Below are 23,487 nucleotides of genomic sequence, written 5' to 3' on the forward strand. Positions count from 1 at the left end.
TGGCCATCTTGAGAATGAGTTAAATCATTCATACCAATTGAACACCCTAACCCACTAACATCATTGTTGAATGGATTAGCATCTGTATTCGTGTCGGTGTTATTCTGATCGTTCGTTTTTTGGAAAGTGACTTCAACAACATAAGATCCATCTGGAGCTTGGACTTTTCTGAATGTGTGACATTTTGGGTCAAAAAAGGGATTGGTCGAAAAGTCGGCTTGTTCTACGCTTATGTAGAATTTGTTTTCACTTTCAACAAAGTCGTCAGCAAGACGCATTTTTTCAATCAGCATCTCGCTTGTGTCAAATGTTGGGTCAAGAAATGGGTTAGTCGAAAGCTGCGACTCTTCCTCGTTCTGAACAAGAGTGTTGTCTGTTGGATTTGAAGCGGTTAGAAACCAGCGATCACCAAAATCAATTTCGTTTGAGGTTGTTTGAGGTCTATTGGAGTCTATTCCAACAAATGGGTTGTTTGTAAACTGAACAAATGGATTTTCACTGCTTGCAACGTCGTTGAGTGAACGTTGTTTTTCAGCTGAAGACGTCTTAAATGCTTTATGGTTTGGACTGTAAAATGGGTTGTTTAACACTTCCACCTCTTTGTTAAGGTTTTCAGTGGAAGGAATGCTATCATCCACTACAGAAGCTAAAAAAAATGGATTTGTGCCTTTGCCGATTTGTTTAGCTGCCATCTGCGCTTGACAGCTCGGGCTAAAGAGTGCACTGGTTGAATTTGGATGAGCGATCTTTTCACCTTCGTTGATTTTCAAACCAAGGTATGCTCTGTTTGAAATCTGGTTAGCACTACAGCTTGGTTCACAGATTGGGTTCACAGTATACCGTGAAAATGGGTCTTTAGTGATTGTAACATCGCTGCAGTAAAGTTTTGTTTCAGCTGAATTCAACGAGCCTGGTAGATAATTTGGCCCAAAAAATGGATTGCTTGGATGCAAAGTGTTATTTCTTTCGATATTGTTAGTTTCAAGCATTGGTGGCCCAGACATAACTTGACAAACAAATTCATTGTTTCCATGTCCAACAAGTTTATCTACAAAATATTTATAGACCATTGCTTTATTAGGCTACTTGAAAGAAAATTTAAGTCGTTTGCAGTATGAGTGGACATATTAGATATAGTTAAACTAAATAAGATTTTAAGTCGTGATACTTTGTAAGGTGTATCAAATGTGGTCCTCAGAAAATCGCCAAGGAAAAAACATGTAGCCTATAACTTTTGCGACGATTAAATAGCGCTAGACTGAAGGACTAATAACAAAACTTAAGGTTCAAAGATTGTTCTTACACAGTGCTATGGGTAGGCACATGTTTATACAAATATGGACGTTCTCTTACCGCTTGTAGTACTCCCATCATCAATAAACTGATTATTGTCACATGTTGAACATAAGTCTTGACTTTGCAGCAAGCCACAAGCTTGAGTAAAAGTCGGTGAGTGTGCATTTGAACTCTTCAAAGTGTGTTCGTGTTCAATCATTTGATCAAAGAATTCATCTGTTGTAATAGTTTTCTTTTTTGTATATGAGAAAAAAATTTACTTTAAACCTAAACTCGATATATGCGATCATACCCAAGTGATTCAAGATATTGTATGTAAGTTATATTCAATAGTACTATTGTCAGAAGTCACCACATTACATGTTAAAAAAAATTATTCACTCAACTTGAATAAAAAGTGTCCGATTCCACCCTATTTGGGATTTCCGTTAACATATTAAAAATAAATTACGTACTGGAAATTAAACCAGTAAAGCACAAACTCACATTGAACACAACAAATGATTCAGGGAAACTGTTTGCTATTACCGTCCGTAACATCCTTTTCGTCATTAGATGTGGAAGCACGTGTTACTGCCAGTGTTGTAAAAGACAGCTTCATCTTAGTTTTCTGTTTGGCATTATTGCCCGAGCTCCGTTTGTTAATGACACTCTTAGGAACGCTTTTCAGCTCCGGCTGGTAGCTCTGGTGAATTAATCTCTGGCAACCATCCGGAATTCCACTTTCGTCTTCAGGAAATTTCACCCATCCCTCCATTTCTAAGAACATTCCAGATTTCCAGGTAAGAAATTAGTTTCTTTGTGTAAGCAACCACGATTACTGTGCTATGGAATGATAAAATTGCTTAAAGCAAGGCATGTGTGTTGTAGATTAAGCAGACCACAATTAATTCAGCTTGAAGCCTCGAAACGCAAAATCAACCAAAAACCAGACTGTTTAATACTTTTTAAGTAAAACAAAGATGCAAAACTATCTTTTTAAATAAAATTGGCCTTATACCTTTTACATTTCTTTCGTTATTCTGTAGATCACTGTTGTTCGGCACATGTTGGCTAATGTTTGGAAAAACTTGTGGGGATTGAACAGCAGTCTTGGGTTGGGAGCTATGGTTTGACAGCGGAGCCGAACGTTCAAGTTCTTGTATTTGCGCATAGAACTCATCTGTTTCAATGATAAAATACATTAGGCCTATAAATAGTCGATTACTATAGCTATGCAAGAACTGTATGCTACTGGTCAAGTGATAGGCTCTGTCGCACTCTCTAAATCACACCCTTGCATAAGCCACGAATACAGACATCCTCAGATGCCTTCAACAGTCCAAAAAGTTCCATAAAACACCTAACAAAAATGCGAAACTAAGGCTAAGTTATTTAATCACCGTCAGATATTTCTTTTTCTTTGCTTTGTTGTGAAACACGAGCTATGGCCAGTGCAGAAAAGGATTCTTTCATTTTAACACCCGAGTTTGCACACTCCATGAAACTGCTTTTATTTTGAATAGCAGAATTTTCAGAGATGTCGGTAGGTTCATAGAAGTCATCTTCGCCAATCAAGACGAGGCGGTCTTCACAAATGCCACTTTTCTTCTGGTCAAGCAACACAACCGATTCATCGAAGGACGAACATTCTTCTACACACAGTAACAATAATGCGCATGAGACATAAATGAATGTGAACTTAAAGGTACTGAAGAGGATTTTTATAGAAATGATCACATTTTTTAGGGTTTACAGTTTGAAATTTGCATTAATATATGAACTCACAAACCAGGAAACTTACTTTTCTTGCATAAAAAACTCCAAAATAAAATAATTCTTTCAACATTAACCGAAAAGAAACAAGCATGGTAGGCTAAAGCAATTTATGAGGAATTATATTCCAATTACCATCTGTTGTGTCATCAGCATCTTGTTTGTCATCATCAGTCTGAGAGATATCCAAGTTATTATCTTGTAGGCTTTGAAAGGATCGGGCAAAATCTCTTGCTGGGGAGCTACTCTTGGAAAGCATCTGAGGATGTTCCTGGCTAAGAACTTGTTCGAAAAATTCATCTGTTGAAAGAAAATATAAAATGAAGCTTTTATGCCATTTAAATCACGAAGAAAAATATCTGTTAAGTCTACACAAGTTAGCGACAGACCTAATCTATGTGTAACCGCATAGGCAAACACAACTGCTATGATCTGTTCAAACGTTGATAAAATCTTATATCATTATAATCAATATCATTTATGTAGCCTAAGTGTGGGGGCTTAAAATTTTATATTATCAATGAAAAATATGAGCACAGTATTGAAAACAGTCAATACAGTTTATACTCACCGTCTGTAAATTCATCTTGCTTGTTTTGTACTAAAGTTCGAGCTATAGCAAATGTAGAAAACGATTCTCCGACTTCAGGATTATCGTTAGCGTCGTTGAAAGAACTTTTGTTTTTCTTGGAAATTTCCAATTCATTGATGGATTCTTCTTGTAACAATTCACCGCAATCTTCACCGGTTTTCCATGGTTCGAAAATAGGCGGTGACCCATTAAGTGAAGAATGCTCTTCTGCTATGTAAATAAAGACATACCGGTAATGCTATTGTTTTTATTTACACTAAACTTTGTAGCTTGTAAGCCTATCATTATCATCAATGTGGAAATGAAGCAGAATTTTAGCAGGAGGGTAGGCTAAATTGTGACATTTTCAAATATGCTATAGCTATAGCCTACGGCAATACGGCATGGAGCAGTATTTTACCTTCAACAACTGGAAACTTTTGGTACTCCTTTGCAGAAACGTATATGTCCTTGATATTTTGAGATAAGTCGAAGGTGTTCGATTCTTGAGAGCTGTTTTGTTCCATTTGTAACAATTCATCAGATGGGATCATCTCATCTGCAGAATCGCAAGCAAGATCTTCTTGACTTAAATGGATGGACAAACTATCAGGGGCTGATAATTCGTAGGTGAGAGTATCTGTGAAACACCAGTTATCTTCCTTATTGATTCTAATGAGCTTGAAAAGTGTTTAACCTCGCTTAGAACAAGGCTGTTGTAAAGGCCAAGAGGCCGTTTTATACATTTATTGCAATTCTTGCTCTATAGAAAGCATTTTTTTTTGTAAAAAAAACTGTACACATTTTTGTTTTAAACTCTGTCACTAAAGCTTAAATATAATTAGTTGGTAATAATTTTTCATAAAAAAGGTGCATTGACAGATCCATCTAATTTTATAAATCACAAAAAATGTAACCTGTTTGAAACAAGGTTTCTTACACTTCTGCAACTGTAAGCTTGTTCAATGTTCATGCTGTAGCAAGTGAAAATGCTTAGGCCTATATCACAATCACTTCGAAAATATTAGTGTAATTATAACAGCACAATTACCAATTGATAGCCTGCTGACTTCTTCTACTGCTTCTCCCGCATCGGCATTTTTATTACCTCGTGAAATCACCCAAGTTTCTGTAAAAAGAAAATTAGGTGTAACATCAGTCAATCAGAAACTAAGAGATAGTTCCACAGTACAAGCCTACTATAGCATGGTGTTCTGGTAACTTCACTAACAAAAGGCTATCACAAGATTGTCACATTATTTAGCCATAAAGCAAGATGCGATTCAAGAAAAAACAAATTATAAACTCAATATTCAAAATATCTCATGCTGGTTAGTGATTACACGCAGGGCCGGATTTAGCTGATGGGGGGCCCGGGGCACTTTTAGATCGGGGGGCCCCCCTGCAAAAAAATTTTTCGCGCCTACGGCGCGAAAAACTGCCTCTGCGTCTACGGTAGCATCAATCCAGCACTGCACAGCATTTTGCAGAAACTTCAAAGGCTGAAAGGAAGAAAAAATAACACATAACACAACATTTTTTCCACGTAGGGGGGCCCTTCAAAAGTCGGGGGGCCCGGGGCACCTGCCCCCTCTGCCCCCCTAAATCCGGGCCTGATTACACGCAAAACAACGTATCCTACAATGTGTCATTACGTTTACAAAACTAAAGCTACAAAGACAATAAGCTAAGTTTAGTATGAGCTGCTGTACAAATAAAAAAAATCTAAAGATTTACTGTTAGAGCACAAAGACTCTGTTCTGACGGGTCCACCCAAAATTTGTTTAATCTCAGAATCTTCACTGCCCTGGCTATTTGGGAAGCATTTCTCCAAATGGGCATTGCACATTTGCTCTTCTTGGTTTTTTCGCAATAGTTCAATTTCGGAAGCAGTGCTGCTTTCTGCTTCTGGAGAACCACCTTGAAAATAGTTGTAAAAATGGAACCTTTTTAAGCTTTGTCGTAAAAAAAATCGTAAATCAGTTAAGTTAAGGCAGAAAATTATAGCTATCAGTAACCAGATCCGAAAGTGATGTAATCATTGGCCTTTCCAAGATCTATGTGAGGTATGAAAAGTCACATAAATGTTGCTCCGATTTGGAAATACAGTACCGTATAAAATGCTTGCTACAGGAAACCTACTGAACATTTTTATTAGCAATAGGCGGGTATGAATTAATGTGCTGAATTGTCAACGTGGCAGATTAACACTGAAACTACATATTTTATGACGTGACAAAAGCTATTGTGTTATTGAAAACTAACAAATCTGTGCTACTGATTGAGGCCGGAGTGCTGCGCCGACCGAGTCATTCATTCCTCGATAGATTGTTAACAAAATAGTTAGTTTACCACATAGGCGTATAGGCTCGCTGAGTAGCGAGAGTTGAGGAATAGTGAGACTGGTAATTGGTCAAGGGTATTTGTTACAATAGTGTCAGCAACGTAACCTAGTATTACGGTAGCGTTTTGAGAGTGATTGGTTGTAAGAATTGCAGCGAGGTTTTATTTCTGATCTAAATAAACTTTCTAATCCGTTGGGTACAGTTTGTTTCAAGCAGCAAAACCCGAACGTTATCCCTCCTAACCTAGGCTAAACCATGCAATAAGCTAGGCCAAAAATGGACGTGATTTCAACTGTTTGCTAGGTCTAGATGTTTTGGTATCTTTGCGGAGAATAATATGCTGTACCGTAACTGAAAACCAGTAGCTATTTGTGGCAACTTTGTTTCTGTACTTCGTTTATTTTGGTAGGCTACTGTACGTACTAATAAAAGTTGAAGATGCAGGAGAAAGTACAGTACCTCATTGGTATTCACATGCCATTCATTTCATGACCATTGTTATCTATCTTATCTCAAAGTTCATATCTGAATGATTCATTTCAGTAGTAGGCCTAGACTACTTGGTGAGAAATTCACAATAGTTTTGGTGCTGGGTGAATAAAAATAACAACAAAAGCAGGATTCAATAAAACATATATCAATTTTAGGTTGCTGCACAAGAAAAGGGCATTTAAATTCAGCTAGGTTAGCTTACAATCTTGGTAGGGAAATCATTGCAAAAAAGAAAGATTTTATGAAGGTAATTTATTAGCAAATACCTTTACTTGCATCATCTTTTGTTTGAGTACGCTTGTTATTGCTGTAATATGTACCGTCTTTGCGACGGCGTAGTTCTTCTGCAAGACCTCCTATAAATGAATAAAAAATCATTATCTGTGATGATTGTTATAGCGAAGAACCCAACACGATGCCCCTATTAAGAAAACGCTTGGTATGGAAAGGTTATAAGATGTATAGACATCACGTCGACCTACCGGTAAAATGGTGGTAGGCTACCTATAGTTGCTTTGTAGTAAAAATTTGTTAGTCGATTTTTGTACCTAAGTAGTACATCCGTTCTTCTGACGATGTAGTTTCTTCTGAGTATGGTGGTGATTTAAAATCGTCATCACATCTTGGCTTTGATGCCCAATCAACTTCGCCAACATTTGCAATAGTCAAATCGCTGTATGAGTCTGGACTTTTATCAGTTATTAGCTGAAAGCAGTTGTCACGTACACTACTTTTCGACAATTCAATCAGATCGTTCGATATAACGACTGGTTGACGTGGTTCTGCAAATAACAAGTTCAATAACACTAAAGATGAAAACAGTCAAGCTTTCGAAACGTTTGCTGAACATGAGTTTTGTATTTAGGCTACATTTTGGGCTCTGTTTTAATTAGGTTAACCAGGCTTTCCAACCGTTTTGCTCCTGAGACGTTCTATGTTAAAAGTTATCACTTGTTTTCATAAACTGTGTTTTAGTGAAGTGCAGTAAGAAAAAAACTTAACGGTATAAATTTATTCTGGCGCTACTTTGGTATTGCTTAATACTCAGTTTGTGTTAGATTTTAAAACAATAATTTAACACAGTTTAAAAGCTCGTAAATTTTAAGTGTCCAGCAATTTCAGTACCTTTTATTTTCATTAATGATGAACTACCAACGTCAGGTTGCAATGGTGCACTAAAGGAGAGATGTGTCACCAAAGTTGGTGTTGCTTTCGATTTCAGAAGTTGCATTGACAAATCTTCTGATTGATCATCATCAGAATGATTCTGATGGTCGTGCTTTATCGTCGTTGGTTGCTGAATAACGCGTTCAGCACCATAGCTAGTTGGCTCGTCTGCTAAATGAAGTTACATGATTAATTGTAGCAAACCAAGTGCAGTTGAAAGGTTACGTTTGTTTTTATTGCTGAATAGCTTGATATCACTTTTTTACTGCATACCCTGAAAATCAACAAGCATTCAAACTAAAATAAATTGGTTCATTCACTGTTACCTTTGACAAGACCGTTGCTAGGTGCAGGCTTTTCTTCTGATGAAAGATGCCCATCTTCATCCTGCATCAACTCATGCAGATCCGCTGACGAATTTTTCTTTTTTAGTTCAGTTGTTAAAGCAATTTCTTCAAAACAAAAAACAAGCCTTAATTGTGTGTAGTAGGAAAAGGCATTATTCAGTACCGTACACAACCTACGCACAGTATATAACTCATAACTTATAAGTAACAGTCTCAAATAAGTTCGTATTTTTCATCAACAGTTTACAAAAAAAAAACACATACGGTACGTGCTACATTCTTGTCAAAACGATATTCATCTTGTTCTTTACATTTACCTGAATCTACATTTAAAACTTCATCTTCCTTGACTGCAGCAACATCAGAAGATTTTTTAGTTTCTGCCTCAGCACAAAAGCTCAATTCTTCATCGATAGAGGCATCTAAATACATTGCAATATTATACCAACTTTGTAAGTTTTGTTTTAACCTTTCCATCTATTTGATTAAGCATATATATAATTGTAAATTTTAGAGGTCTGGGTAAGGCTATCAGTCTATCCGTGGTGGATTACCAAATAACTTACCGTAGGTTTATTATAAACAAAAAATCTTGTGCGTTTAAAATCAATGCAGAATGCAGATGTTAAATAAATTGACTAACAGTTAAATTAAGTTGATCACCAGAAACCAATAAGAATTATGGAGCAAGCAAACTATTATGAAAACATGGTTTAGGATTAATCGACTACAACTAGGGTAGGGTTACCATATTTGAAAAAGCAAAATTCCGGACAGCGCATGACTATTTACATGAGACCATATATATGCGCTACCGAAATGCTAAAGCTGCAAACGTTGTACGATACACATGCTAAAGCGCCAGCTACCGAAATGAAAAGTATTGTCTTCTGTCACGAGCAGAATCTCACACCAGGCAGGGTAAGCACTCTCTAAATATAGCTACGGACCGTCACTGAAAAAAATCTCAACTTCAGAGTGAAAAATAATAATGAGAATTAGGTTGTGCCGAAAAAGGAAGAACAGCAATTACATGCTTAAAACAAATTAAAGACACGCTTGTAAGTCAAGTCACTACAAATTAACTCTTTTGACCATGCATATTTTTCTGAAGATCTAATTCTCTTCAATAGGGCCTTGCGTGATTTCAAAAATGAGAAAAATTCACTACAGCACATATCTTTGAAATTATATTGAAGAGTCAATATGCCTTTCATAGTCGCAACGCTCAACTTGTTTCTTTCTTTAGTCCACTGACTTTGCATCAGTGAAAGGAGTCTCTCTACATTGGCATTGTGGGATGTAAAAGCAAAGAAAAACTGAACAATCCTTAAATTTTCAGAGTGAAATATTTTACGCAGCCAGTTAATATTTACGCAGTATTCTACCAGTTAGTTTTGGCAGTTAGTCTTGGTCAGTATCTTAGGCTACTGCAGATTCATTTATTTATTTATTTAGTGACAGTTTTTAGGTTTTGCTTTCTTATGTTTGCGTTTTAGGCACTAAAGATGCTCTAAAGTTAGAGCGAAATGCATATGCCAATAGGGCTCTGCTGATTTTCCATGTAGGCTACTGTATTTTGTAATAAAGAATGATTAATTGATACTTGATGGAGAATCGCTGGCCCGCTGCTTCTTAGTCAGGAGATCCCCTAGCATATCCTTAATGGAAATCAATATATGTAATTTCTGAGTGGCATGTGATGTTCGTAGACTGATCGAAATATTTGCACCATTTCTTATGCGTTGGCAATTTAATAAATTCTTCGTCCTGTAGGTAACTTTCCACAAACTGCTTCAAGTTACAGATTTGGTCAAAGCACTTGCATCGTCCACATCAACCCCATTACCAATGAGATATTCCAGGCAAGGCTCTACATCCTTCCAACTTGGTATCTCGTTTAAGGTCATCTATTTGAAACAAGCAAACACTTCCATTGGTTTCATCCATTTGCACAGGTACTCCAAGCATCTCTCATAGAGGTTTGCAACTTCGGAAAGAAAATTGTTACATTCATCTTGTGATTCATCTTCATATCCCTCTTCTCTTTTTTCAACTAAAAGCCTTTTAACTTTCAAGGACATAAAGTTTTCATTCTTCCTTCCACAAGCACCTTATGAACCAGCTCCAAATTTTCTAGCACTTCTGCAACGGAATTGTTTTCTCTCTCAACTACTTGAATACGTCCATGAAACACGGACATTAGTGAGTGCATATGCCAAAGGTATAACTCGCTCATTTCATTATCAAAGAACCGTTTAATAACTATTGGTGGATGTTTTTGTGACAAAAAGTAGGACTTCAGGGGTGAAAACATTTCTAACAATCTTGAAATTCCAGGAAACAAGGAGAGCCAGCGAGTCTTGCTATGAGAGAGAAGTCTCTTGTATTCACAATTTACAAATTTACAGTATTCTTTCAGTTGTTGAGTTCTAATTTGTGTAAATAGAAAAATATTGATATATCTTATTGATATTATTTTCAATATCGATGTTTATTCTTTCAGCCCCATGATGGATACAATTGTTCAAAACGTGTGCTGAACAGCCAACCCCAATCAATGAGGGGTTTAACATTTTCTTCAACTTTGCAAACACATTGTTTCCTTGCTCATTACGCCTAAGTCCTACAAACATAGTATTGCAGTTGTCTCCTGTAAATGCCACACATTTTTTCAAAAGCATCTTTTTTTCTAAGGTGTCTTTTACATAAGTGGCTATTGTGTCGGCAGTCTCGTTTGCCTTGTTTGTAAACTCAATCAATTTTGATTGCAATTCACCTTTCCTCCAGTCAAAATATTGAATAACTATAGCAGAAATAGACTAAAAAATTTGTTCGAGTGAAATAATCACTGCAACGAACCGAATACCTGACGTAAAGTATGTTAAAAAAAAACAAATTATAAACCAAAAAATAAAAAAAAATTAAAAAAAATAATAAACCAAAGCGAAAAAAATAAACCAAACGGCTGCAAAAAACAGATTTGGTTTTAAAAAGACTAAAATGGTAACACTGACTTCTAAGTGGTAAACATCATTGATAAGGAAAACGCTCTGTTACATCATAATTCCGTACAACCTTGTAGTTAAAAAAATGCACACGGTACGAAATAACAATGTTCTGGATTGGCAGTGTGCACAGTACGATTGCAGATGCAGTAAAATGAGCTGGCTGAGCGATTTTTCTAGGACACCCCTAATTTACAGGATTATTCCCGCAATTGTAATTCCCCCAAAACGCCCATCATAAAATTCCGGACATTTGAGCATTTTTTTAAATTCCTCCCGGACACAAAATTTAACCCTAAATTCCGGACATGTCCGGAATTTTCCGGACGGTATGGCAACCCTAAACTAGGGAACATTACCAACAGTCTTACAAAATACTGATTCAATCTACAATCAGTTATAGACGAAGTCTTACTTGAAACTGAATCAACATCCACATCGTAAAATTGTGGTTTAGTTTCCGAGCCAAGACACCCATCAGTAGTTTGGGATACTAATTTAGCTTTTTTGCCTGAGAGTTCATTAGTGTTCTGAGGTGCCGCATCGCCGAAAAATCCATCTTCATCTTGAGGTTGCAATTGAGATTTGATGTTTGGAAATCCACTCTCATTTTGACATGGAGATTTAGCAATCTTGGCTAAGGTTCGAACCGTTTTCGAAGGAGCTGACTTGGTACCTTTTCGTACAGAGTTATCACTTTTTAAAGGTGCCGATTTGGCAATTCTGCTGACAATAGGTTTCTGATTTTTGATTTTCTTTGATCTTTTGTTGACGTTTGGGCTTTGTAATGATTTATCTACTTTAGATGCAGATTCGACCACCACCTCCCGAGAACTGTCAGCAAAAGCTGCAGCATCTGTGAAAAAGACTTGTACAGTAAATGTACTAATTTTACATTCAATTATTGCGATTTGAACAGTGCACAGGGAAGAACACATGTTATCCGTAGTTTTTATGAGTTATGAACCATCATACATTTCATCACCTGCTCGTTTATACATTTGAAAAATGCGCCATACACGTACACAAGTTTGTTATCATTTTACCAATGCTCTGAATTACTAAACAAAGAGCTTTATGAAGCTTTAATACTTTGAGATTTTTTTTAAATTTTTTAGATCACTTAAACTTATTTCAACGGTGACATATTCAACTCACTGCTGCTTGTTGCAAACTCAACAAGTGGCATTCTTTGTTCTCTACTCGATTGCTTCTTTTTTAGCAGCCGATTTTCTGCATCTTTATCATGCATTAGGTCTTGCTCATCCAGAGAACAGCTTCCACTCTCCGTCAATACGGCAATTTCTTCCGAAATGGAAGAATCTGTGGTATTATGTCACAAATTCAATCAACTGTTTAAGTTGATCAATAACTACCATGGAAATGGAGTTATTGTAAAATATAAAGTTTATCTAGAGTATCTGTGCATTGTGTGTGTTAGCAGAATCTGAGCAGAAACTATTTTTGTATGCGATTGGAGACATATTCAGAAAAAAACTTCCTTACTCTCTTTAGGTGGAGCATCACTTTTGTGCACATCAAATGTCAGATGGTGCTCATTCAAGGAGTCTGGCAATGATTTTTCATTGTCTGATTCATTGCATATGTCTTCCAAGATAGAATCATCTGGATAAAACATGTCTCTTTCATGTACACGCTTTATGGGGTAGTGAGAAAATTTGACACACATAGATAAAGTCCATTAATGCGTTGATTGCAAGATTTAATTAAAGACGTGTTTGTTTTCTGTGTTTCTACAAAGCTATAAAACTTTCAAGAAGAAATAAAATATTACCAGACGAAACATTTCTTTCTGTTGATTCTTCAATCTTGCATATAACTTCATCAACAATCGGGGATGCGGAGTTTGAACTGTTGCTGGAGTGTCTCTCAGCACTGTTTACTTCCACCGCGTCAGTTTTAGCAAAAACTCCAGCATCGGACTTGGTCACTGACGTGGTAATTTTGGTACGCGGTTTTTCATGGGTAGGTACCGATAATTCGTCTATAAAAAGTATTTGCGTTCAACAAGTGTGTAGTGGAGATTTTAACACGTACTTGATTCGTAACCTACTACATTTTTTCTTGGACAGAAAAACTTTTCGTCAACTACGCATTGATAGTAATATTTATTTTCATATTTGGCTATTTGAGAAAAGCCTCTAGCTTGGTTTCGTTTTGAATCTTTATCCTTGGACTAACAAAGTCTTTGATAGGTTATTCCTGGTAGTTTCACAAACCATTAATAAACTTGTAACTATCTTTATACTCCACTGATACCCGGTATATCGTCAGTGGTAGGCATTTCTTGTAAACTTTGTTTTATAAATTTTCATCATATTAGCTGTACACTGGATAGTGTATTTTTTTCGTATTTTTCATATGCTGTATTTTTATTTCAATTGTAGTGAACATCACTTAATATGCTAAGGATTCTTATTACAAACAAACGTCTGTTTTATTACCATTGGACATTTTTGCCGTGCCAGTGTCTGAAACTTCAGCTGTTTTGTCATCGATTGTTGGCTGATCCTTGTCACAAGGTGACTTTCCTCTTTCGGAGTCAGTGGAGAAGTCATAGTCCTCAAAAACGTATCTCGCTGCAAATTTTACAGAAATTGACATAAATTCTGAGAGGTGTCCAATCCACAACAAGCCTCGATACGAACCACTCTTTTTGTTCAATTAGATTATGTTTCTGGTCACCTGCTGCATTATTTGATCCTTGTCCTAGCACTCTTTGCTTTTCTAATTGAATGTTTGCTTCGTATTCTTGAAGCATACTTTTTCTTTCCTCTTCCATGGATAAATTGCCATTTTCTGCTTCAGTTGCCCCTTCAATTTCTTCGAAAACTGAAAGAAATTGAATCAATGTCTAAAATTCCAAACATTTACGTAAATGTTGTTTTTTGATAATTTTTTTTATAGGGTTAGATATCCTACCAGCAGTAAAAAGGTCTCCATCAGAATCAAAGCAAAGGTCTTCATTGTCTTCGCTTGGAGGAGCAGTCAGATAAGCATCTTTTCTCATCTCAGCTGGAACACATGTCTTTTGTTTTTCAGCCACCTCTGGATGCTTTTGTGTAGGGTTTATCTCCTCTTCAGATTCAGTGCAAAAGTCTAGTTCTTCTGAAATGGACTCATCTGCAAAATTTACAGGCCTCATTTACAGTCTTATTATGGACTCATTTACAGGCCACTGTTAAGCAAGCACTTCGATAAAAGTAGAAAGGAGTATATACTTAAAGATGCTTCTGTGCATGGAAGCACTTGAACTAAAAAAAAAATACGAATAAATCGAAAGTTTTTTCACGCTAGCATGTTTTATGACATAACGGTAATTTTTACCCGATGTTGAGCAAGTATTGTCTTGTTCGACTGCAGCAGTTTTTTTATTATCGAGTATGAGCTGATGGTGTTTCAGTGATATTTTTTCGCACTCGGATTCGGTACGAAACTCCAACTCTTCTAGAATAGAGTCATCTGCATAAAAAATAAACTAATAAATAAATTGCTTTGAAAAATAAATCAGTCCTAGCTTTTTTTACACGAAGTATGATCAAAAAATCAAATTGAAACATAAAATTACCAGATGAATCAGGAACTCCTTTCTTGTCAGAGTTCACTGTAACTTTGCACTGATCCTTACAAAGAGGTTCAGTCTTATCCGCATTTTCTTTTTGTTCAATTGGATGAACAGTTCGGTCGCTGCCGAGCACATCTATAGATGTGATCTCAATATCGGATTCCGAATGGAAATCCAATTCTTCCGCAATAGAGTCTTCTACACAATACATGGCCAATAATGAATTTACTGCAATATTTTATTAAACATAGGTAGTGAGTTTATTTCAATGATATAATCAATGCTATAAAAAAATAAAAATAAAACTTACCTGGTGAATCATAAGCTATCTCCGTGTCATTTTTTACGACATTTTTGCTTTGTTGCTCACGAGAAAAGTCAAATTTATTATCAGTGTAACTTGAAGGAGACTGCTTCAAAGTTGAAGCAATAGTCTCTTCCTTTTTAGTCGGAGCTGCATCGATTTGGACAGATGCTAGCTGTTTCTTTTTGGCTGGTATGTTTTCGCCTTCGGACTCAGTACGGAAATCCAATTCATCGATACTGAATTCGTCTGCAAAAAAACGTTATTTAAACATTGGCTTTCACAATAATGCTAAATTATAGCCTACACAGACTCAGACTTAGTTTTCATAAAAAATGATCTGATTGGGAATTACCATACGAATCTTCTGTATCCTCAAAGTCCGATTTGGTGTTACTTCCGCTTTGTTTTTCTGGACGAGGGTCGCTAAGTAGAAAGTTTACTTTTTGCGATCTCGATGCTAAGTTTCCTCTTCTCTTTTTAACAGAGACAATGCCTCTCTTTTCATCAACGGTTAGCTGATGCTTTTTTGAGGATGAACTTTCACTTTCAGATTTAGTGCAAACGTCAAATTCTGCAAAATTAAAGTCATCTGTGAAGAACATGTTTTGTATAATTCTATCAAACAAGCACATTTCTACAATTTAAAAAAAAATTAGATTAGAGAATAAGCTTACAATAGTAACACAGAGGGGATATATTATTAAAGCAACTAATAACCTTTTTCGCAATTTAATTGCATAATTTTTGCATTAATGGCGACAAGAAATAGATATATTTCAAGCTAATGTGGCTAAAACTGTGCTTGTCTGATGTTTTACATATTTTTTTCTATTCAACGACCAAGGAACACATTTAAGTATTGCGTGACGACTTTTTTCAAGAAGTTCTACTTTCTGTAGGCCTAGGCTATATAATTTTATCGGAAGCAAAACAGTCTGTACATACTTTTATTTTCAAATACTTTGAAGATTGGTTGATCTTCCTTGCTTCGATTTTTGATATTATTTTTCGATGCGATCTTTGACATGTTGCCAGAGCATGTATTGATCATATGGGAAGTTAGCACCGATGGTTTTCTTGAAACATTATCAAGAAATGATGTTTGCGAAATCTTGCCAGGTAGATTTTCACAATTTACCGGTGTCAACTGAGTTGCATTGTCATGGATATCATCAATTCTTCGAAGCTTTTCATGGCCAGTGTTGCCAGACAACAGGTCAGCGCTTTGGGATTCTGTTTGAGAAAGCTCGTAGTACATCATACCACCTTCACTAGCCGAGGTTTTAGTGGGGATATGCGAAGTACTGCAAACTTGTGTATCTGATTGGCTGGTCTTGCCAGCTAAACCACCAATCTTGTTTGTTTGCTTAGACATTTTTCCAGAAAACTTACCACCTGAAAGTGGTTTTGTGGAAATGCCTTTCGCGCATTTATCAGACTTTTGAAGTATTTGTTTTGGAGTTTTGCCAGTAAACTCGTCAACATTCGGAAGTATCGGTTTGGAAGAGTTATCAGATGGAACAGACAAAGTGTTCAAAAGAACTTTCGGATTTTTGCCAGAAAATCCTTCGCTCTTTGAAGATGCGCTTGTAGTGCCAGGAAGTTTGCCAACTTTCTGTTTTAAAAGCTTGAGAGCCTTGCCAGAGTGCTCATTAAGATTCAGAGGTGCAAGCTTGATGCTTTTGCTAGGAAGATCTCCAATACTTGGTAAAGTTGATATTTGTGTCTTGCTTGTACATTCACCAGCCTTTGGAATTACTGGTTCGGAAATTTTAAGTGGAGGAATGCAAACAGTTGTAGATTGTGATTTGGATTTTTGCTCAACATTTTGGGACGTTAGATTGGAAGTATTGCCAGAAAATCCACCAACATCCAGAAGTGTTGTTTGAAGATTTTTCTTATCAACAACGTCTGCAGCTCCTTGTAATGTAAAACATTGCATCGATAAGTTTTGACATCATTGAGTGTTTATTGGTTTTAGGTATAAACCACAAAAACGAACTATTTTCTAATGCATGTTTTCTTTCTTTGCTGTTGGTTGGGCGTTTGTATTTTTAAACTTTATCAGTTCTAACCTTACTCTCGTTTTTAAATTGATTTCAGCTGGAAATTAAATTAGGTAGATGCAGTAGCCTACCAGACTATGGTCTGCATTTAAAAACTCATAGGCCTACATATCTTTTTTTCTCAATTGAAACTGAACTATCTGAAAAGAACTTTTTATTATTAAAAGACATGTGTTTACTCGTAATATTGTATTAGATAAACAAGGAAAGCTTGCAATTTAATGGTTAGACTATATACCTTTTTCATTTTGAACGAACGTAGGTCTGGTCGGGGAATCCTTTGTGTCCTCAGCTTCAACAACCAATCCACTTTCCTTCCAGAGAATATCAACTTCATCTAAAGTATCGTATTCGCTTGCCGAATCCGACAAAAAGTCTGGATCTTCTGAGCTGAAAAAATCTTAAAACAAAACATAATCATGTGGTTAATAAGTTGTGGAGTGTGAACTTTACCATCAAAGCACAGACAGGTAAAGTTGTGTTAACGTTATTGCAACCATACCTAAATTTTAACAAGAAGTATATAGTGTATTTATAAATTTTAGAACATATTTTTGCAAAGAAAAATGTAGCTAATATTGTTTCAAGTTTTATGACGACTTCGAATATTTCAATCTCTAGTTGTTGTCATTGTGATATTTTGACTAGAAAAAAATAAGCGTCCTGCAAATAAAACTTACTTAACACACCGTGGATCGTTGCTTTACTAAAACTACAAAAGTTCAAACTTCAGAAATTAAGGAATGATTTTAAGTGTAGTTAACATTATAAGATTAATGTAGATATGCATTCTATTTTTAATTAATTTTAATTATGTTAACTTTGCTTTTCTGTGTTGCGCCTGATGATTGTTATCCAACATGCAACCTTATAAGTAGCGCTTAATTAACTCAATTTCCTATGTTAACTTTTCTATCATTCCCATGTTATGTATATTTTTGGTAAAAGATACGTTTTAACAGTTCCCTAGCAATTGTGCTTTGGTTTTAATTCTGTTGTATTCAACGTTTCGTAACTTAGTCTCACATGGTTGAAGTTTAGAAAAGTAATGCTCTTACCTGCAAAGGCTTTTGGATCTTCCGGTTCAAGATCTCCAAATTCAACAGAAATCAGTTTTCCGTCTGTACCTAGTGCAATAGTTTATTGTGTTCATTCATTAAAATTATCATAACATCAAGTTTGAAAAAAGATGTAATTCCATAAAAAAGTTCAGTTCAAACTGGGCGTTCAAATTTTTTTGCTGCAGAGTATAATGCCGAAACAACTTGAAATTGAATCAGCGTATCGAACACATTCGATCTTTTCAAGCAAGATATAAGCTGTTAGCTTCAATTTCAGTCATTTTTTAAATATTTTTGAAGCTATTAGATTGCTGTTTTGAAGCGAAGACCTTTTAAAACAATGTTCCTAATTAACTTATTTGTGGCCATAAGTCAAAGAGCATAAAGCTACACCAACTGAAAGCTGTAGACTGATACCTTTCAGGTTGTCGTGGTAGTTGTTATTTTTCCCAGTCAGACCTTTCTTTTTGTATGAATCAATCATTTGTTGAAGATTTTTCTGATACTCCTTATTTTTCGCAGACTCAGTGCAAAAGTCAATGTCTTGACAGAAGGAGTCTTAAAAACAAAATCAAGTATTGCAATAAGAGTATTTTTACATGATTCTTGGTGTACTGTATTTCAAAATGATTGCGGAAGTATCTTGATGTTAAATCAAAGTACAGAAGTATTAAATCTGCAAAATGATTGTTATGCTAAACTATACCAAAACAAGACAAAGAAGCTTACCTATAGTAACAAATGAACTGTCAGAGTCAGATTGACATTCAACAGCCAGTTTTTTAGTGCATCTGATCTGATTTGGGCCTAAAATCACAAGATACGTTGTCAAATGTCAATGCTTTGTAATCTGTTATTGATACATTAATGCTGTTAGTGTTAGTGTCACATCAAACAAATAAAGGTTATAATTTGTCGACTCCCTCTGTTGCACACAAGCATGGATAAACGCTTCCGATGTTTTGATGGAAGCATAGTTTACTGAGTTGATTCGTACATTGCTATATTGTAAGTAGGACAGAAGCAATCGTAGTATATTTTTTAACGCTGATTGAAGCAATACAGTTAATTTTGAAGGATCCTTCATAAATTTTTCCATAAAAATTGTAAAATCTTTGTTAGTATGCGGAGTACAAACCAAACACGATGCTTTGGCAATCAACGAAATTTGTCTTTAAAGATAGACCTGCCAGTATCCTTAAAATTTAAATTGTCTTAGAGATGTGGAGTTATCGACAGTAAAGAAAAGGTTATAATTTACCAGGCTGTGATGCAAGATTGGCCTTCGAAATTTTCTTGCGAAATTCTCGCTTTCTTGCATCTTTTTGGCGATAAGCTGGAGAGAGATTTTCGTTTTCAGAGTCCGTACGCAAATCCAGTTCATCCGATGTTGAACCATCTTAATTTAACAAAGATTATAACAGTTGAAGAAAAAGACAATAAACATTTAAAGATTCTTGAACTGCATCAAGCAAGCGCTTTGACGTGTTTGTAACTTCTTAGAAAGTTGGTGCTTAAAAAGAACAAGAATGGCCTCATGTATGAGGAAAGCAACGGACGTTATTGCCTGTTCATTTCGATAGGAACTTTAGCCTATGTTTTCATTTGAAACATACAGAAATTTAAATTTTGTTGTACGGAAGTTTACGTTTGAAGGTCCACTAAAATGCTACATAAAGCATTTACGGTGATTCTAACTGCCTTGAGTTTAAACAATTCTGTGTTATATTAAACTATTTTTTATGATATCGTCTGGGCTTTAATGGGTATGACTATGAGATTCAAGTTTGAACATTTTTGTTGCAAACTGATGTAGTATAACACAAAAATATAACATATAGAGATGCACAATATAAAAGTACTGAGGACACTGTTGTGACGGCAAAACTTACCACCAATAGCAGTCGTCCTGTCTGAATTCATTGTATGACCCAATTCTTGATTGCCAAATTCACGCAGATCTGTACCTTGAATGAAACCAATTTATGTTTCAAGTAGATTCACTTATACTTGCATTCCTGTAAAGCGCAAAGCTAAACACATTTTTTTGTGGACATTATTTCATCTGCATCTTCAATTGTCTTTGCCTGATCCAGGCATTGACAGCCTCGGATGAATCATATAGTCCAAGTATTCCGATTATATGCTCTATAAGTTTTCTGTCGTCATTAAATTGTTTCAGATGAATTTGTCTATACACATACAGTTTTGTTTCAGCTGAAATGTGGAGCAACGTTATTTTATGAAATAATAAGGATTTACCTTTAGCGGCAATATGGAATTTGGGAACGCGTTTTTTCTTGACTTGACGAGGCTGTTCATTTGAGTTGTTATCACGGAATGACAAACTCTCCAAGTCAGACGAACCACTAACATCTTTAAAGAAAAGCATTAACTTACTTTGTAGAGTTTTGATTGGCCTATAATATATTTTTAAACATTGCTTTTAACATCACCGTGTATATTTTACAAAAATTTAAAATGTTATAGTAAATCATAAAGCTAACTTTGAAGGCCATTACAGAATCGATAACACTAACCATGGCCTCGATCTCTGGTTTCCAAGTCGGATATGTACCCAGTTGCATAGGTACCTTTGGCGACGCGTGCTCGCCCTGTTAAAAAAGTTGGCTGTAGGCTATTTACAGAAATGATCCATAATAAGACATAATGAAAGTTTGAGGAATAACGGTTATGGAAGTAATTTACTTTATAAAAATTTTTCAATGGCACAGGTTATCCCAAATAGGGGCTAATTGGGACTTAATTATGTTTCTTTTCCAATTCTCATACGCTAAATTCATGTAAACATGTGCATTGGTGCAATAGAAAAAATGAGTGGTAGGCTAAATCCAACTGCTAATCGTCTTTCAGAAGTAGGCGAAAAGTATGGATAGAAGATGGAAACTTGTTACAATGTATATTGGAGAGCTTAATAAAACTTGCGTTTTACTTCGGTATTACACTTTAAACACAGCTATTTAGCTTAATCTGAAATGGACATACAGTAGTTTAGGAGCAAATATGGCAGTTTCCTGGAAACTATTCTTGCATCATAGCATACTGTTGTGCTGTCACTATGTTACAAATAACCAACCACGTTGTTTGGCCTTATTAACTCCATGAAACTTGGGACATCGCGGTATGGGAATGCGCTCAGAATCTGGTGTCATTGATTCATCCACTAAAAAAAGAAAGTTATACTCTTAAACAATGTTTAGTAAGCGAAAGACATCCTAAAGTGTCTCAGTGTATATTTAACACTATCTTAAAACAATGTGCGAAATCCTTTACGCTGGCCAACGCGCAAAATAAAAATAGCCGTCCATGGCTGTGATATTGACCTGGCACTGGGTTCCTTTTTTTCTGTTGCAACATTACTTTTGCGTTTCGTCTAAGACTTTTTCTTGCAGGTTTTCTCGAAATACTGCAGCATAGGCAATGCCAATTTTTTAGTCTACTAAAGAATAGATTTTAGAGTGCATGCTTATTCTTACCAAACTGAAAAGCACTCTCAGTCGAGGGTTCATCCTCCGGTATGCTATCAATGTCCGAGCCAGTGTTCCATTGATTGTCTTTTATAAATAAAAGCAATGTAATAACCCGTGTTTTTGTTGGCCTTTGGTTAGCTTATATATACGGGTCTGCTACTATTCGGTGAGTCCGATTAGGTGAGAGCCTTTTTCGGAGAGTTCCCTATTCGGTGATTTTTTGACTTTTTTTTAAATTATCGGGTACCGTAGCCTTATTATCATTGCCGCTTTTACATCGTTTTAACGTCGCTAAACGTTGAAATAAGACCCTAAGCCTAACCCTTAACCCTGAAACGGCAATGATAATTAGCCTACGGTACCCAATATTTTAAAAAAAATCACCGAATAGGGAACTCTCCGAAAAAGGCTCTCACCGAATAGAGAACTCACCGAAACGGGCCATTCCGATACATACTGTAGGAACTACTTGCAATACATTTCACAAGTAGTAAATAGTGTTATGAATACAAAACGTCCACAATAGCACTTTCAGGCATTTTAACAAAAGAAGGCTTTGAAACACAGGAAGTTCTTCATTTGTTCTATATCTCCCATACATCTTTTTATAGCCTACTAACAACTTTATGAAAAAGCAATAGCTTTTGAAAAATGACAACTTTAGGATTACCAGACAGTTTTTATTACATACTGAATTTGAGTTGTGGTTAAATGCAGAAAAACAATTTGAAAGAACTTGGTTTTACCCGAGTTACTGCCATGGATGGATTGATACACTGACTCTGTGCAGTCACTGGATGACAATTCCGACTCGCTTGTACTTACAGCACTTGAATCTGGTTCGTTGAGAAGACCTAATGATAGTTACAAAAATGCTAGTACGCTGTGTAGAGTGTAATTTCAATTACTTTTTTATTCATATTGTTTTATCGAGTGAAAAGTAGTATAGCATGCAAAAACTACATTTTTACACAAAATTACGCATCCCTGCACAGTGCACAAGTCAAGCGAATGAACAAAACTTCAGCCTCAACGTATCCGTGGATTCTTTCCAACTCGTTTCGATAATTAGCTTTAAGGTGCGGTGACAAAGTTACAACACATTTACCTACAAAATGTATGGTGAAGAACTGTAGTTGTAGCAATGACAAAAATCAACACACCGCAAACAAATTGTCAAGAAAATTCAAACTTACCAGATCTACGCTGCTGAGTCAATAAAGCTTTCTTGAATAAGTTGTTGGAGTCTGAAGCATAAACTATAGGTAAATATTTTATAGCAAAGTGTCTAAAGTTAGGCATTGCAGACAAGCAACAAGGGCATTTAAATGTTTATCTTATTTTTTTACCAACAATTCTGCACCACTTCATTTCTTCTAAAACATTTTTTTTATCAATTAAAACAATTAATTCTAATAAATGGCTTGCCTTGGAATTTCCGCTTGCGTGCTTGAGCCACAACACCTTTGTTTTGTGATGTTTCCCCTTCGCTTTTGTTTGATGGTTCCTCTACAGTTTTGGGTGCTTGTGGGATCAAGGGCTTTCGCACTGATGGTGGTGAAGAGATACAATTGCTGCCAGATGACTTCTTCATCAGGCAATCAGTGATGGTTTTCTTGGCCGCTTTTGTAATGCCAATGCAAGGATATTGGGATATCAATTCCTAAAAATATTTAAATGATATACAAGATCTAACTTTGCCGTAAATGTGAGTTATAGTAACGGTAGTATAACTTACAATAAACACAATGCTTATTGAAGTCTTGAATTTGAGCTATTGAAAGTCGTTGAGTAACAGCAGTATCCATTACATTACCTCGTCATCGGTGCTGACTGCCCCCTCTGAGTCTTCTTCTACCGGCAACATACTGATCGTGTTCCATTTGCCCTCCTCCGAAGCGAATTCAGGATTTCCCTTTTTCCAATCGTTGTACGGCGATAAATCGTAGACAACTTTACCAATTCCTGCCCTCTCGTCAAAGAGATTGAGTTTGG

General features: G+C 36.0%; 1 long non-coding RNA gene across 1 annotated transcript; it reads left to right on the forward strand.

The window, feature by feature from the left end:
* Window positions 1-6,613: 6,613 nt before the first annotated feature.
* Window positions 6,614-20,282, forward strand: LOC145786737 (uncharacterized). Its single transcript, XR_014291311.1, has 3 exons — window positions 6,614-6,706; window positions 17,203-17,410; window positions 18,524-20,282. It is a non-coding gene; the product is annotated as an uncharacterized LOC145786737 (long non-coding RNA).
* The last annotated feature ends 3,205 nt before the right edge of the window (window positions 20,283-23,487 follow it).

The sequence above is a fragment of the Aplidium turbinatum genome, chromosome 17 (assembly GCF_918807975.1).
Source record: "Aplidium turbinatum chromosome 17, kaAplTurb1.1, whole genome shotgun sequence".
Lineage (NCBI taxonomy): Eukaryota > Metazoa > Chordata > Ascidiacea > Aplousobranchia > Polyclinidae > Aplidium > Aplidium turbinatum.